This window comes from Accipiter gentilis, chromosome 17 (assembly GCF_929443795.1).
Source record: "Accipiter gentilis chromosome 17, bAccGen1.1, whole genome shotgun sequence".
Taxonomy (NCBI): Eukaryota; Metazoa; Chordata; class Aves; order Accipitriformes; family Accipitridae; genus Astur; species Astur gentilis.
The window spans coordinates 21,796,245-21,810,636 of NC_064896.1; positions in this window are offsets into that span (position 1 = coordinate 21,796,245).

Genomic DNA, 14,392 nt, shown 5'->3' on the forward strand with positions numbered 1-14,392 from the left:
CTGCAGAACTGCGCCTTCGCTGTTTTTCCGCTGCTGAAAGACAGTTATCGCTGGGCTGTCTGCATGTACATGGAGAGATGAGTGGCAGCTCAGGTGCTTTTGGCTGGCAGAAGTCAACATGGCTCAGCATGGACATGGGTTGTTACCTGTTGTTTCTTGCCTGCAGTTAGTCAAGGTGTGAGAACCTAATGCTTTACAGGTGGTTAGGTGGTTTCAGAGAGAAACAATTGACTTAATAATAGCCTGATGAGCACTCTAGCCAGTGGGAAGATGAGAAAGGCTTTTCTTTTCCTTTTTTTTTTCTTTTTTTAAATATTAAATTCTTGAATCATAGTATTTAAAAGGAAATGGAGTATTAAGTATGAAAATTTTTATTATTTTAATTTTCTTCCTCCTTCTCTATCTCTTTGTACCTAATTTGATAAAAGGGCGGTCCAGTGAAGAGCTGGAGTATCACATGCAGATTTAGCCAAGGCATAATGCAGAAACTTGATTTGCAGAGCTTGCTCTAGAGCAGCTGACTTGGTTTTGCTCAGCAAACCTTCCTCTTCCTAGTGTATGTCCTTGCTAAGAAGGCATGTGTATATGTTTTATTAAGTATGCACGATATGTTAGCAGGACCTTGTCTGCTTCAGAAATCAAATATGTAAAAATTGTAATAGCTGTATCTGTTCTTTTACTCGTGGGTTAGTTAATATGGAGAAAAAAATTATCTTTTTTCCTAGTACATCATGTGATGTGTTTTGGGAGAGGTGCCAAGCATGTTCTCATTTCTATTTGGTTTTTGTGCAAAGGTGTTCTAAACAAGAGTAATCAGCAACACAGATGATACAAAAGTAACCCTGTATTTTCTGCCTAAGAATTTAAAAAGTGTTTCCCATCAGAGGTATACTTGTAAGTTACTTGAAGTCTAGCATGTGGCCTTGAAAATGTGTCATGATGCTTGCATAGAGGTCTTTAACTACTACCATGTAACCCAAGAAATGTCTGCAAACTTGTTTTAATGCATGAAATACTTTCCAGATTTGGACTATTCTGGGACCCCACTCTATATTTTCACACCGTTGTCAAGGAACAATAATATATTTGATGGATGCTGGGTGTTAACATGTGTTGAGGGAAACTTTCCTCTAGCCAGAACACTTTGAATCCAGTGGTCATCATTCTGTTCCTTCTGGATTGATGTTAATTTTCTGTGAGGCTGCTGGGGCTAGAAGTGGACTTACCTTTCAGTTCATATGTTCTTCTATGCAGCAAGTCAAGGAAACACCTTTCTTATTTCAAGAAGTTGTGCTGCCATATCATTCCAGATGCCTGTGAACAATCCTAGCAATTCAACACTTGTTAACTTTTATTGTCCATCTTATTTAGATATTCGTTTAAAATGCTGAGAAAGAGCAGAAGATGATTGGCAACCCCCAAGGGAAAAAGGGCAAGTGTAATTCAATAGCAGATGATTTTTTCGTTTTTCTTGTTTTCTTGCATTGTATAACCTGTCTGTGAGAACTTTTTAGCCCATTGGGGTTTGAATGTTTTGCTGCTGGGTTGTGGCTTCCTCATGTCCTCTGGCTTACTCTGTTCTGATAAAACATGACTTGTAATTTAGAAGAAAATTATGTAAATGAAGATGTTAAATTCTTACCAGGGCATTGTAAACTTCAGTTTTAAAGGTCAGCTTAAAGAAAACATAATCTTTTTGATGTTGTACTTTTGGGGTGATTTTAATTGGCAGAATGGGCAAGGGGGCACATTGATGATGATGATATTTAGCAGATAACAGCAGCATGAGCTATGTTCAGTAAAACTGGGCAATAAATTCTTTGAATACCATTAGTTTCTATTCTAAATTTAAATCTCAGAATAAGCCAATTTAGCATGGTATGAAACTAATCTGTTTGGTACCTCTTATTATGGTTGTATTACTATATACACTGTTTGACACAAAATGTTGTAGTCTGGAGTGAGCTATGGCCAGCAAAGAGGATGTGCTACTTCCAGTCCTGTGGCAAAATGTGTTCCCTCAGAGTGATCTCAGTGAACACTTTATTGCTATGAGTTTCATATTGCTGCTGAAGATCAGGCTGGCTGCTACTTTTGATATCCATATAGAGGGGAAAAATGTGTTGGTGTTGTAGTTGTCTCTTTCTATTGCATCTCTGCTGGTGGTACCCAAGCACTAATCTGTATTGATGTACCTTTGCTTTTAATAATAATAATAGATGTTATATCTTCACCATTATTTTTTTTAAGGATCAGAAATTTCCTTGCTAGGATGTTAAGGATTTTTCATGTAGCTGGGGTCTCACTTGGAAGCTGTGTGGAATTGTGATTTTTGGATTGAATTGCCTTGAAAGATTGTTTCCAACACCACTCTTTGCTGCCTGCCATCTGCTCTAAGGGCTGTTTCTTTTTTCAGCTATGAAACGCAGCCAATTTGGCCCCTGTTCCTCAGGGTGTTGGGAGGAAAAGCTTCTCCCCAGCTGTTGCTGAGGGGAATTCCCTGCAACTCTTAAATGTCCCAGAAAGAGGTGAAAGCAGAATGAAGCCTGACAACAGACATTGCCAGGCAGAATTGTGCTCAGTGAACTCTGTCCAGTTCAGGTCAGAATATCTGTCAGTTCTGGGCTAAGCTATGCAGCTGAAAAAGTTGGTCCTGAGCGTGTGTGAGAGGCAGACTTGGAGCTTTTTGCATACTCCTTCCCTTCCTCAGTTCTGGCAGAGCAAGGTGTGTGACACAGAGAAACCAGGAGTTGAGTCCTGGGTTAGATGTGAATGCTTGAATCTTGCTGTGGTCTTAACGTTATATGTGAATTCTTTCAGATCCATGCCAAAAATGACAGCAAGACCTCTTAAATGAAGTATTTTTCTTCTGACTCACAAGGTTGGTGTGTTGCATATGAAAATCTACAGTGCCCCAAAATCCCAGAACTCTGTTTTTGGGCAGCTCCCCATTGCTTGTTGATGCAGGACAAGTAAGAGATTTTTCCAGGTAGGAATTTTGTTTGTTCGTTTTGCAGCCAAAAAATAATTAGAATCTTAAAAATGAATCTGGTATTTGCTATACTCCTGTTAGCTTTCCTTGACTAATTTTGGGTTCAATGAACAGTGTTAGCTAGCAATTTTTCTTAAACCATCAGCTGTATGTTTTTCCTTAGAGCAAATTTGTAACTTGAATTATTCTATATTTCAGTACTCTTTCCCCCCCCCTTGTTAATGTGCAATTCCTGGCTTCCACTTCTGTAATGCTGCTAGAGATTTCCATCTTTGCAACATAATGGCAATGCTTGGTCACTATCTTTTCACTTTTTATCTGCTGTTACTTGTGCTTTTGCTGTGTCTCAATTATAGGGTGTCGGAGTCAGATATTTCTCCTGCTCTTTAAGGAAGGACTACATCCTCATACAGAAACCTGGGGGTGATAGTTTTCCAAAATGTCCCAAGTCCATGTCTGTACCGCCCACCCACACCTCCCATCTGCTTAGTTCGCCGCCTTTCAATGGAGGTTGTTTTGGTTTCAGTGTCAGGACGTCTTTCTGTGCTGCTGCTGTTATCCCATCTTCAGTCACTCCTTCCTTTCTTAAATGGTGTCTACCTGGACAACTGACTTGTTTCCTAGTGTTTCATTTGGAGACCTGCCTACCATCTCAATTACAACATGAAACTTAATTCAATAAACAAACATGATATTTGACATTCTAATAATCAGGGAGTGATTTGGAAGTGCTCTGCCCCTAGGGCTGCCTAGCCAGGAGGGCAGGTGTGGGTGCTGACACCCTATACCCCAGGTATGTTCCCTTTGTGTAACGCTATCATGGAAGACCTTCATGCTCCCGTCATGTGAATACCCACACATGCTGGCTATAGTTCTGCTGACAGTAGATAATGTTATTTTACGAATACAAAAAATTTTGCTGTTTACCTGTCTTGCATAGTGTGGATCTGTCTTTAATTTTCAGTGTGAACATGTGGGAGTCCAAAAGCAAAATATTGTAGCAGTCCTGACTGACAAATAATGCTGATATATCTGAAAAAATACATAGAATGTTTCATGAATACTAATCTCACAAGTTGATATGGATATATATAAAAATATTCTATCATTAAAAAGTTGTTCTAACAAAATCTTCTGAAAACAAACAAAAAAAAAATGGTGCTGCCAGGAAACAAAAAACCTATTATTTGATACAAAACAGAATATGCAACTGTTTTTAATCCTATAACTTTGCATGTAACAAAGTTAAAATTACTTTGCATTGCACAAAAAAAATAAGAGGAAGGGAAGAACTTTAAATGACCAAGGTTTCCTAAAGTAAGTTTAGATTAGTAATGTAATAAAACCAGCATTTATTGTACTGTGTATTGTATCACAAGGTGGAAGTAACAGACATGTTTGCAGTTTAGATTACTGCCCTTTCTCTCCCTTTGATGGTTTTTTAATCAGAAGGAAAAAAAAAAAGTTGTTTTATTGTGTGAGATATTCTTGATGCTGATACTCCGTTTCTTTCTGTGTACGTATATTAACTGCTGTAACAGGCCTGTCTGGGCTCTTTGGATGCTACAGCAGTACAAATGATTAATACAAACACTGCTGGGAGATTATTACAGCAAAGGCAGCACCAGATTATGGAGAGAAGTGCAGTAATAACATCCAGGAATTCCTGAGCTTTTAGCTCAGCTCAGACCAGCTACCGACTCTCCTCAAGTAAATTGCTTCACAACTTGCTGCTCTTATCCTCATTACTTAGAGAAAATAATACTTTCTCAGTATAATGTAAGACAACTATAGATAATAGAGAACCTCTATAAGCCTTTAAATGGAAGAAACTATCATTATTAAACAGTTTTTTTACTATTGTGCACATCTACTTTTTAAGTCTTATTTGCAGAAGAAAAAACCACGTTACTTGAGAAATTACACTCATTGTCTTTTGAAGGCATTAGACTGGTATTGTTTCAGCATTAGACTGACATTAATAACCTGGGGTGCAGCTTATAGGTGGGAGCTACTGCACACGGTGTGTATATATGGAGTAGTGGAAATAGAGCAATCCCATTAGGATCACCAGATAACCAATGAGAGCTGGAGACCAGTACATCCTGAACAGTGCATCCAATATTCTGCCCATACGACAAACACTAAATCAAATATATTCTGGTCAGCTGTAGAGCAGCACAAATATCCTCTTCTGATTTCCTTTCCCGCTGCCCCCCAAATGATTTTGTACTACTACCAGACTGGGTATTGTGAATTTGAACAAATACATACGTTATTCTTTTGCAAAGAACTCCCATGTACAGTTTCTAATTAAATGATTTTAATCATTCCGTTTCAATCAACCTACATAAACATCAAATATCAAAAAGGAATCTCTGTTCCTGTAGTCCTTTGCTGCCTCCACAGAATTGTTCTCAGTAATATACATGATGTTTGTTCTCCTGTTACTGCATCTCCAGATAATGAGCAGTTTTATTATAGATGAAGCATTATCCCAGCATGTATTTGCAAGAAGCATATGACAATGAAAGAGTAATTTTTCATTATTTTTCTTAATATCTTTAGACCATCTATGCATCTGATAAATATTTATACTCAGTTTTGTGTAGAAATATATTCCTCTTTTCTAAATTACCCTCCACTGCCGTTGCTTTATATGACTTTTTTTTTTTTCTTTTTATCCATCATAAAGCTATTTTTAAGGTCATCTCAGTATTTTGCATGAATATTTTTTCTTCTCTATATTTATTAGGAATGTGTGGTATAGACAAAGGAAGCATTGTTTAGTTAAGGTAATTTTACTTTAGCTCTATTACAGATTGCTAAAAAGTATTTTGTTTTCTTTTAATATATATCTTTGTTACTGCTAAAATTACAACGATACTTTTAGAAGCACTACTTAATCATCTTATTTTCAAGCAGACTGTATCATAAAAAGGAGTATCACAAGATATTCAAAAGTATTCTGTACATCTGTCAGAAAAAATTCTGACAAGATTTGTCCCTTTTTAATTTGAATGTTCCCCTAGCATACAAGGTTCATTACAACCAACTATAGAAAATCTTTATTGTATTTACACTTGGATTTATGATGTAGCTCCCAAAAGGAAAAAAAAATCTATTTGATTATAATGCTTTCTGCGCAGAGAAACTCTGAGGGAGCAAGTTTGGCTGATCTGGGAGAGTGACTGCATCAAAATGTTTTGTGTAAGTAATAGTGCCTGCATCATTTTCAGGGGTAAGAAAATGAGAATGAAATATTTGAGTGCCAAAGGGATGTGTGTGGGTCTCCTCTTTGTCCTTGTTTTTTAAACTGTATCCTGTTTCACAACAAATTTTAAAGATGGGACCAGTTCTCCTAATGTTGGCATTTTTTCATTTTGTTACCGCTGTTACATTTATATTGGTGATTTTTAGGTGGATGGTTCACATGAATGCCCTCTCCCCCCTTTAATTTTGGTCTCATCTAAACATAGAAATTCTATAGAAGAAGAGAATGATGGAAGATAATGGGATGATACACAGAAAGGAAATCTCAAGCAGCAAGAGAAAGACCAGCTATATTCGGTCCAAAAAATCTTCTCTCTACGTAGCATTTAGCACTAATTATGAGGAAATAAAGACATTGCCCACTAAAATCTTGACAGCTGAAATCCAGCTGTTTGTTGCTGCATCCTAATCCTTTTTGGTATATAGGTTTACGCAATGATAGTATTTTAATTTAATGAGTGTTTAGTGAATTTATTTTCAGAATTGTGAATCTCCCTGCCACAGATCTTATTAATGCAGATTAAGTTTGAGGAACACTGTCTTAGTGACCAGGAGGGGCACACTGGTATCTATTTCTTGATTGTCCCTTGTTCCATGCAAGGGAGGAGCCATCAGCAATCTGGGAGCTATAGAAAACGCATGTGGGATGTATCTGTTTTCTTTCTAATTTGAGAAAGTTATGATGGGTGTCTTCATCATAGATATTTTCAGGCAATTTAAACTGCAAGGGAGATGTTCAGGTTTTATGTATATTTGTGATAGTTTTCCATATTTTTTAACAAACTGTTGATGTTTGCATAGTTCTCAAGTATTTGTTACTATCTATTCTTCTCAAGTGGATGTTAAACATGGCCTTGCGCAACTCCTGGTATGTTAAATGTAATGGGCAGTATTATTGATATGTGCAGGCATGTACTATTTCAAAGAAATGCTTTATAATGAGTCATTTCTCACTTAATCATCCTTTTTCCTCTGCCAGTGTAGGCTAAGTTAACTCCACTGATCACTAAATGAGAATTTGAAGACATATTATATTGCCAGTGATGTTAGAATTCATATGAAGGGATTAATATGAACCCTTTTATTCAGATACTTAGTGGAAAAATACAGTACAGTGAAAGCTATCTGTTTTCATGGTCTTCTTGGTATTGAGAAAAATCTGTTATGCTTCATAACTTATTGTATTATATAGGACCCATGAGAGTTTGATGCAGTTGGCAAGTGTAAGAATGAATGCATAAATGTTTCAACAGATGTCACAATTGTGCATTATTTTGTATTTTTGCTGTTTTCAAATACTTTGTGCTTTTAAAGGACCCTTGTCCTGCCAGGATTAAAAATAAGTTTTGTGTGTACGCTCAGTGTTCACCAACACGGTGCAAGGCAGCTTTGTCCTTTTGTAGTGTGCTTCACATGAGCAGCACGGAGCTCTGTAGCAGCTGTAGTGACACACATGCAGCTAACAACAGCAGCTCAAAGCCTGGATTTAAAATTCCCAACAGCTGGAACAGAGCTTATTGCATTTGCCAGTGTATTTCAAGGCCCTTTAACTACTGTAAAGAAAACCCTTTTGTTGCTCTTTTCAAACAGAACATAACATCTGCTAAAGAGTTAATTATATAAGAAAAATCAGTAGTTACTGGGCAGGAAAAAAGTTAGTGATGTGGCAACTGTAAGTCAAGGAAGGAAATTATGGTAAAAGAAAGGTGGTAGAATAACTTAGCATGTGTATGGATAATATTGTGAGTCTTGTATGTGTCATATAAAGCATTTAACAAATCAGTAATTTCCATGTTTACCAAAGCATATACTTTCAGTTTGCTTCAGTGGTGCATTAAAATGATGGAAGTGTGGTAATAGTTGTAATTTAGTTTAGTTTAAAAAAATTACTTTTAGCAGAATTACAATATATCAGAAATTTGGAGATGTTGAACTGATGTTTTATATGTCATGAAACTGATTTTTTTACAAGGAGAAAGACTTAATTTATGGTGTTTTTCTAATAAAGTACCTAATTATAAGCTGATGTTTTTATGCAATTGTATTTTTTCTATAGATTAATGTAACAAAAAGTTATTGCTTATGCTGGCTGACTTTTACCTGTACAGATTAATGGAAAAATACAAGGCCTACATTCATCCAGAATTTTGATTGCAGCATATAAGCTTATAAACTTCAAAATCTAGTGTAGGGATATAGATATTGTTGAATAATTTGATGTTGAAATGGTACTGTTGCACTAATATTATATCCCTTTCCTCTTGCTGTGTGTATAGAATTTCCTTGAAGAGCTGCATATACTTTTGATGCTCTGCTGCATAACTGTTTTGTATCCTGTGCCTTTTATCATCATGTGTTAATGTAGCCTTTGCCTTATCCAGTTGTCTGTACTTTTGGCTCTTTCACAACAAGGTCTCTGACTCTAGAGTAAATGCTTAAGATCTGAAATTAGTTGTAATGATCAATATTTCTCTCTTCCCTCAATAATTCTTAAAGAACTTTGAAAACCTAAAAACTAACTCCCAAAGGTGATTGAAACTTGTAATTTATTTTTGCTCAACGTGAAGTTATATAATCCTTCAGCACATTACATGGTTGTCCTGTGGCATTAGGGTATTAGTACTAATGGAAAGACATAGTTATTACAAACAATTCCAAATTTCACAGTGTGTATCTTAATAGCAGAAAGGGATTTTCTCATGATTAAAAAGAAAAATGGGTGGCAAAATAAGGAAGAAATGCATGTTACATAGGATGATCCCCTGGAGGCTTAATTACTGAAAAAACAAATAGGAGGTAAATGTTCAAGATGTTTACAGGTTAAACATTCCATAAGTATCTTTTAAATAAGAGTATCTGCAGCCTTGGAGCAGCTAATTGCTCAAGAATCACAGCCATTTATGCTGCCTCATTTTCCCCTGGGATCGACACTCACAACAGGATAATTCTTACCCTGATATAAGTGTCACAGTAGGGACTCAGTGTAATTTGCTGATATGATATCAAAAATAGCATTAAGGTAATTACATTTTGCACTTGTAATGTTTCACAGGCAATAATATAACTGAAAATTACTCTTTTTTTTGTGGCTGTAGTAACCTGGCTGTTCCCCACCAGAATCACTTTTTTTTTTCTTTTTTTCTTCTTCCTCTTAAGGTACAGCAGTGAAGTTACTTAAAAGTTAAAAGTTCTGGGTTTTTTTTAGCATCTTCAACACAAAAGTGTATTCAATAACCAGCATTAAAGAGCAAACCAAAGTAAGTATTACACTGTTTGACTTGTGCGATGTTCTCTAGACTAAACTGATGCATTGCAAGATTTGTCTTCAGTACTGTTCCACAGCAGTTTAAATTGAAACCTTTGTTCCTCTCATTTTCTGGAGGAAAAGTAAACAAGTAGATTCCTTTTTTTTGGTTGTTGTTGTTTGGATATATTTATGTCGATAAAATTAAATCTTTGTATTGAAAAATAAAATTCTCCGTAACACTAACTTTAACTAGTGAATTATACCGCCTATGTAAGGAAGCTCAATATTTGCAACTCTTAGGATTACCTGATCATACCGCTGTTCTTAGAGTCCAGGGTAATGAAAGTACAAGGAAAGAGTGACTACACCAAGAAAACCAGACATTAGTTTCTTGGAAATTGGCATCAAGATCTGGATTTAAATTGAGCTCCTCTAATTTACACTAGGTGACAGAATGACTTATGTGTTCCTCACTTGGGTCACCAGGGGCAAAGGAAATGGATTTAATTATCATTTAGACTCAGCTTGACCAGAGATTTTGCAAAGCTTTGTAGTAAGTTGATAGCGTTTCTTTCAAATCTTTTATCAGTTTCTGGGAAATGCCCAACAAGTCATTATTTACATGTTGTATCTTATTTATCTGATGATCATATTTAGATGGTTTAGATTAGATTTACCACTTCAGTCTCACAGAAAGGATGATTGCTCACTAAATCCTGGTCCAAACAAGCAAAGGTATCCCAGAGATGGCAAACCTGGTAGTGTAATATAGACAACTTGACGAACTGCTGGTAATGTTCAAACTAGCTAGTGTAACTGGTATGCCTGCTGGCCTACAAAGCCTCCCTGAGCTGCCCCATTGAAAGCTGGCTGCATACTGCTCTGGAGCCAGCTGTGGGTTGGTTCTGCTTCATCCAAACCTCTACTGAGTTCTTGCAGGAAAAAAATAACAGTATTTGTCTACCTGGTATTTGCTTTGAAGGGCTTGCTGAACTTGCTGCCCATGGTTGACTGTTTCCTTTCGAAGACTGGTCATGAAAATGAGGAGAGGAGTCATGTCTGACTGGATATTTATTTCTGCAGCTGTTAAAATTTTAATATAAAGAAACAACCATTTAAAAAGAGATTGCTCTTCACATGCAAGAGAAACTCTGAGTAACTCAGAGTTAAAGCTTAAAAATGAAGGCTAATTGATATCATGTATTTGAGGGCTCTCCTACAATGAGCTAAGTCACACGGAAGAAAAAAAAAGGCACATTTGAATAAAATTTTTATTTTGCCATTGAGCAGTGCTAGGGACCCCTTTTGCAGACAGACAAATGCTTGCCATTACTTTATGCTCAAAGGCAACATTGAAAGTGACCTGGAACAGGCAGGAACTGACTTTTTTCTACTAATATGATATGAAAGTTTTATCGTATTAGGAATTTTCTGTCATGGTGGATTAGTATCAGGTCATATTAACGTTCATTTTTACTAACTTACAATGAAATGTGCTAACGTGACTACACTTCACTATCACACGAGAGAAAAAGCAGAATGATTTTACATTAATGTGATACCATAGAAAGTTTTCAATATCTCTGCCCCATGACAAGTAGGAAGAAGTTAAAAATAAAATAGAATACAGTGGCTTGGGACAAGGAGTTTGTGATTATTTTTTTTTTCTCAGGGATGAAACTCCTTGCCTCACCCTTCCTACCCCCAACATCATGTCTGTATTTGTTTAATAGTTCCTAGGTTTTTGATTAATTTTGAAGCAGTTTGGGCCTGATTTTGTAATTATGGTTACTCTCACGTTTCTAGCTAAAAGTCATTGGGAGCTGCAAATACTGAGTACCTATACAAAACAACCCAATGTGTTCCAGGCTGATTATGCCTTGACTTCCAGCAAAGCAAGTGTTGACTTCTCAAAAGGTTGACCTAGAAGCCAAATTTTAAAAAAAAAAGAAGGGGGGCGTGTGTCAGGGAAGAAAAGCCATCATATTGTGTCCATGCTCCATTATGCACAGAATGCTGTGGCCAGAAATAATTAACAGGCACAAAGGGTGGCAGTTAGTCATTTGGCTGTATGATTGTACCTGCAAGGTTTCTTTCATCTGGAGCCAAAATCTGATAAAAATGGCTAATGTCAGAAAAGTTCAATCTTGTCTAAATTATGACCAGAAAAAGCCAGGTTTTAATCTTGGCTCCAAACTTCATACAGGACAAAGTTGATGAGTTTGGCTCTTAGATTTAAATTTAAGTCATCTCTAGTTCTGAAAGTCTGTACTATGGCTTTCAATTTTTCCTTTTGACACAGCTAACAGTCCTAAAAGCATTGGTCTAAAATAAAAGGGGACAAAACCTTTCAAAAACTCCAGAGGTGATAAATTAAAATGCACTTATTTTCAAAAGTGCAGGATTTCATCATTAGATGAGATCCATGAATAAGACTGGGTTTCCTGCTAGAAGGTGATGAAACGTATTTACACCAGGTCAGAGGACATACGCACTCTTCTTGCCGCATGTGTAGCCCTTTGCTACAGGCTCTTGGTGGGTAAGGGGAGGAGAACTCCCCCTGCCTCTTTTTCAGTGTGGAGGTAAAAGCTATATTTTTTCAGTTGCTATTCCAAGTAATAGAAGCGCCCTTGTGACTGGTCTGGAGTCATTGTCCTTTTGCTGTTTGTTGTACTTGCCCTGCATGGGTTGTGCAGTGACAACTTCCAGGAGGGCTGTAGAGCCGCAGGGCAGGGCTGGAGGTGTTGTGCCAGCTCTTGTGTTTTAACACCTACAAATGAGATAGGCCTTTGTGCTTGAAAGAATGGGAAGGGTAGGCAGACAAGATGTGCTGACGGCCTGTGTCACAGGACAGGACACTCTCTTCATTGACTGAACTGGAGCCTTCAGCACTGCCATCAAGCTGGGGCAAAATTTCCCCCTGATCCAGGTTGTTCCAACTGCTTTCATGAGTAGGTCATGGTGTTGTTGAGCTGATCAGCACTCAGAGATAGAAAAAAGGGAATCTACCCAGGGAATTTGGAACCTGAAATGATCTGCATCATTCAAAATGCTGACTTGGGATATTAATGCAAGCAAGTCTCCTAATCCATGGCTCAGGACAGGGGTAAGAGCCAGCTGGTAACAGACCCTGGGGAGGAGGTGTGGAAAGCCAAGCTGAGCTTGGTCTTTCTGAGAAATGTAAAAGAACATTGTATTACAGAGAAAAACGCTGAAGTTTTTATGTCAGTATATTGGAAATGTGTTTTTTAATCACATGCAGTCAATCAAAACCTCTTGCAGGTTAGACACCCTAGCCTCTTCATCCTAGTGCTGTCCCCGTGAGGTTAAGAAGCTTCTCATCAGAATGGCCTCAATTAAAATGGCAGCACCACTATCTGTAGATTACTGCTTTCCATCATTAATACTGTGTTATCTCTCTCTTCAGACTGATTTTTAATTTTTATGTTTGCAATTATAAGTGATTTATAGGAAAATTCATTGCACAACCTGTCCAGAATCATTAAATTCACCTAGGTTGAATAACCTGATGCTCACCTGGAAATAACCAAATCAGTGACATTATCTTACTGAATTTTCAGCTGCCTTTGAAGTATAGAGCTTATCTTTTCTTCTTCTTTTTTTTTTTCTTTCAAGTATAGTGGCTAGTGGGGGGGAACAATTTTAATTCATAAGAGGTAATTAGCCACGTCTGAAAGGTGTGCACTAATTACAGAATGCTGTATATCTTGTGTAGCTGATTGCAGCACGGGTTTCTGAATGGTAGCTATGATTTTTTCCAAACACTGTTCAGTAATTTGAAATGTTATTAGGGGATTAACTTTCCATACGAAAAGCTAAACTAATACTTATTGTACAGATTATAACAGCGAGTGGCCTAGGAAGCTGTTGAGGCCATTATTTTGCAGGCTGTAGTCACTGCCAAAGATCGAGGAGAGTGCAGGATAACCAGCCCAGCTAGGGTAATATGCAGAGCACCATCCTCTGCTGTTCCTTGTTCCTCCTACCTCTGCCAACACGACTCAAGCTGATGGGCTCTATTTATGAACGTGACTCCTAAATGAAGAAGCAGAGGAGAAGAGGTGTAGGGATTGTTGTGTGTGTTGTATTATTTTGCTACAGTTGCAAATCAATCAAACTATGGTCTAGCATAGTGAGTTTTTAGTTGTTTTGGAATGTGGTTGTCATCTTATTTAGAAGCCAATCTTTGGGAAAAGACTATGTGGGTTTACTATTTTGAGAAAACAGCCGAGTAGTAGTACACCTTTATTTATTTCAGTTTGGTTGATACTGGGTAAAGTTAGTTTTTGTAGTCAGTATTTTTAAACCACATTAAATGGCTTGTTTTGATTTACTCTTTATGGTGGTGTTAGCTGTTGTTTATTCTCTCCCCTTCTTCCTCAGGTTTTATGCTCCTACACAGCCATATATTCTCTCTTTATGTGACCTCTGATATTTATTCAACACATGGGAAATCAAACTGGATTGCTCCAAGCTAAAAGCATAAGGCTGCAGCTAGAGCTAAGGCTTGTAGATAAAGTAAAAACCTCTCATTCCCTGTGAACAAGGCAATAGCAAATGCAGACCTAATTTTAAATGAAGGCCATACAGCTATGATCATGGAGAATGGATGTGGGAGTATGCGATGCAGTAGTTCTTTCCAGTGGTGATGGACAAGGAAGCTCTTAGATTTCTCTGCTGAATAAATCAGCACTTAAGTGTGGGGCTCAGACTGGGGGCTGCAAAATGCACACTAATTGGTGGATGGAAAATACCTGTGTACAGTTTGAGCTTCCAGAGGATATGTAACCCTGTTTTGGAAAAAATAAGGTCTAAATGATAAAAGTTGCTCATCTTTTTAATTTGTATCTTGGTTTATT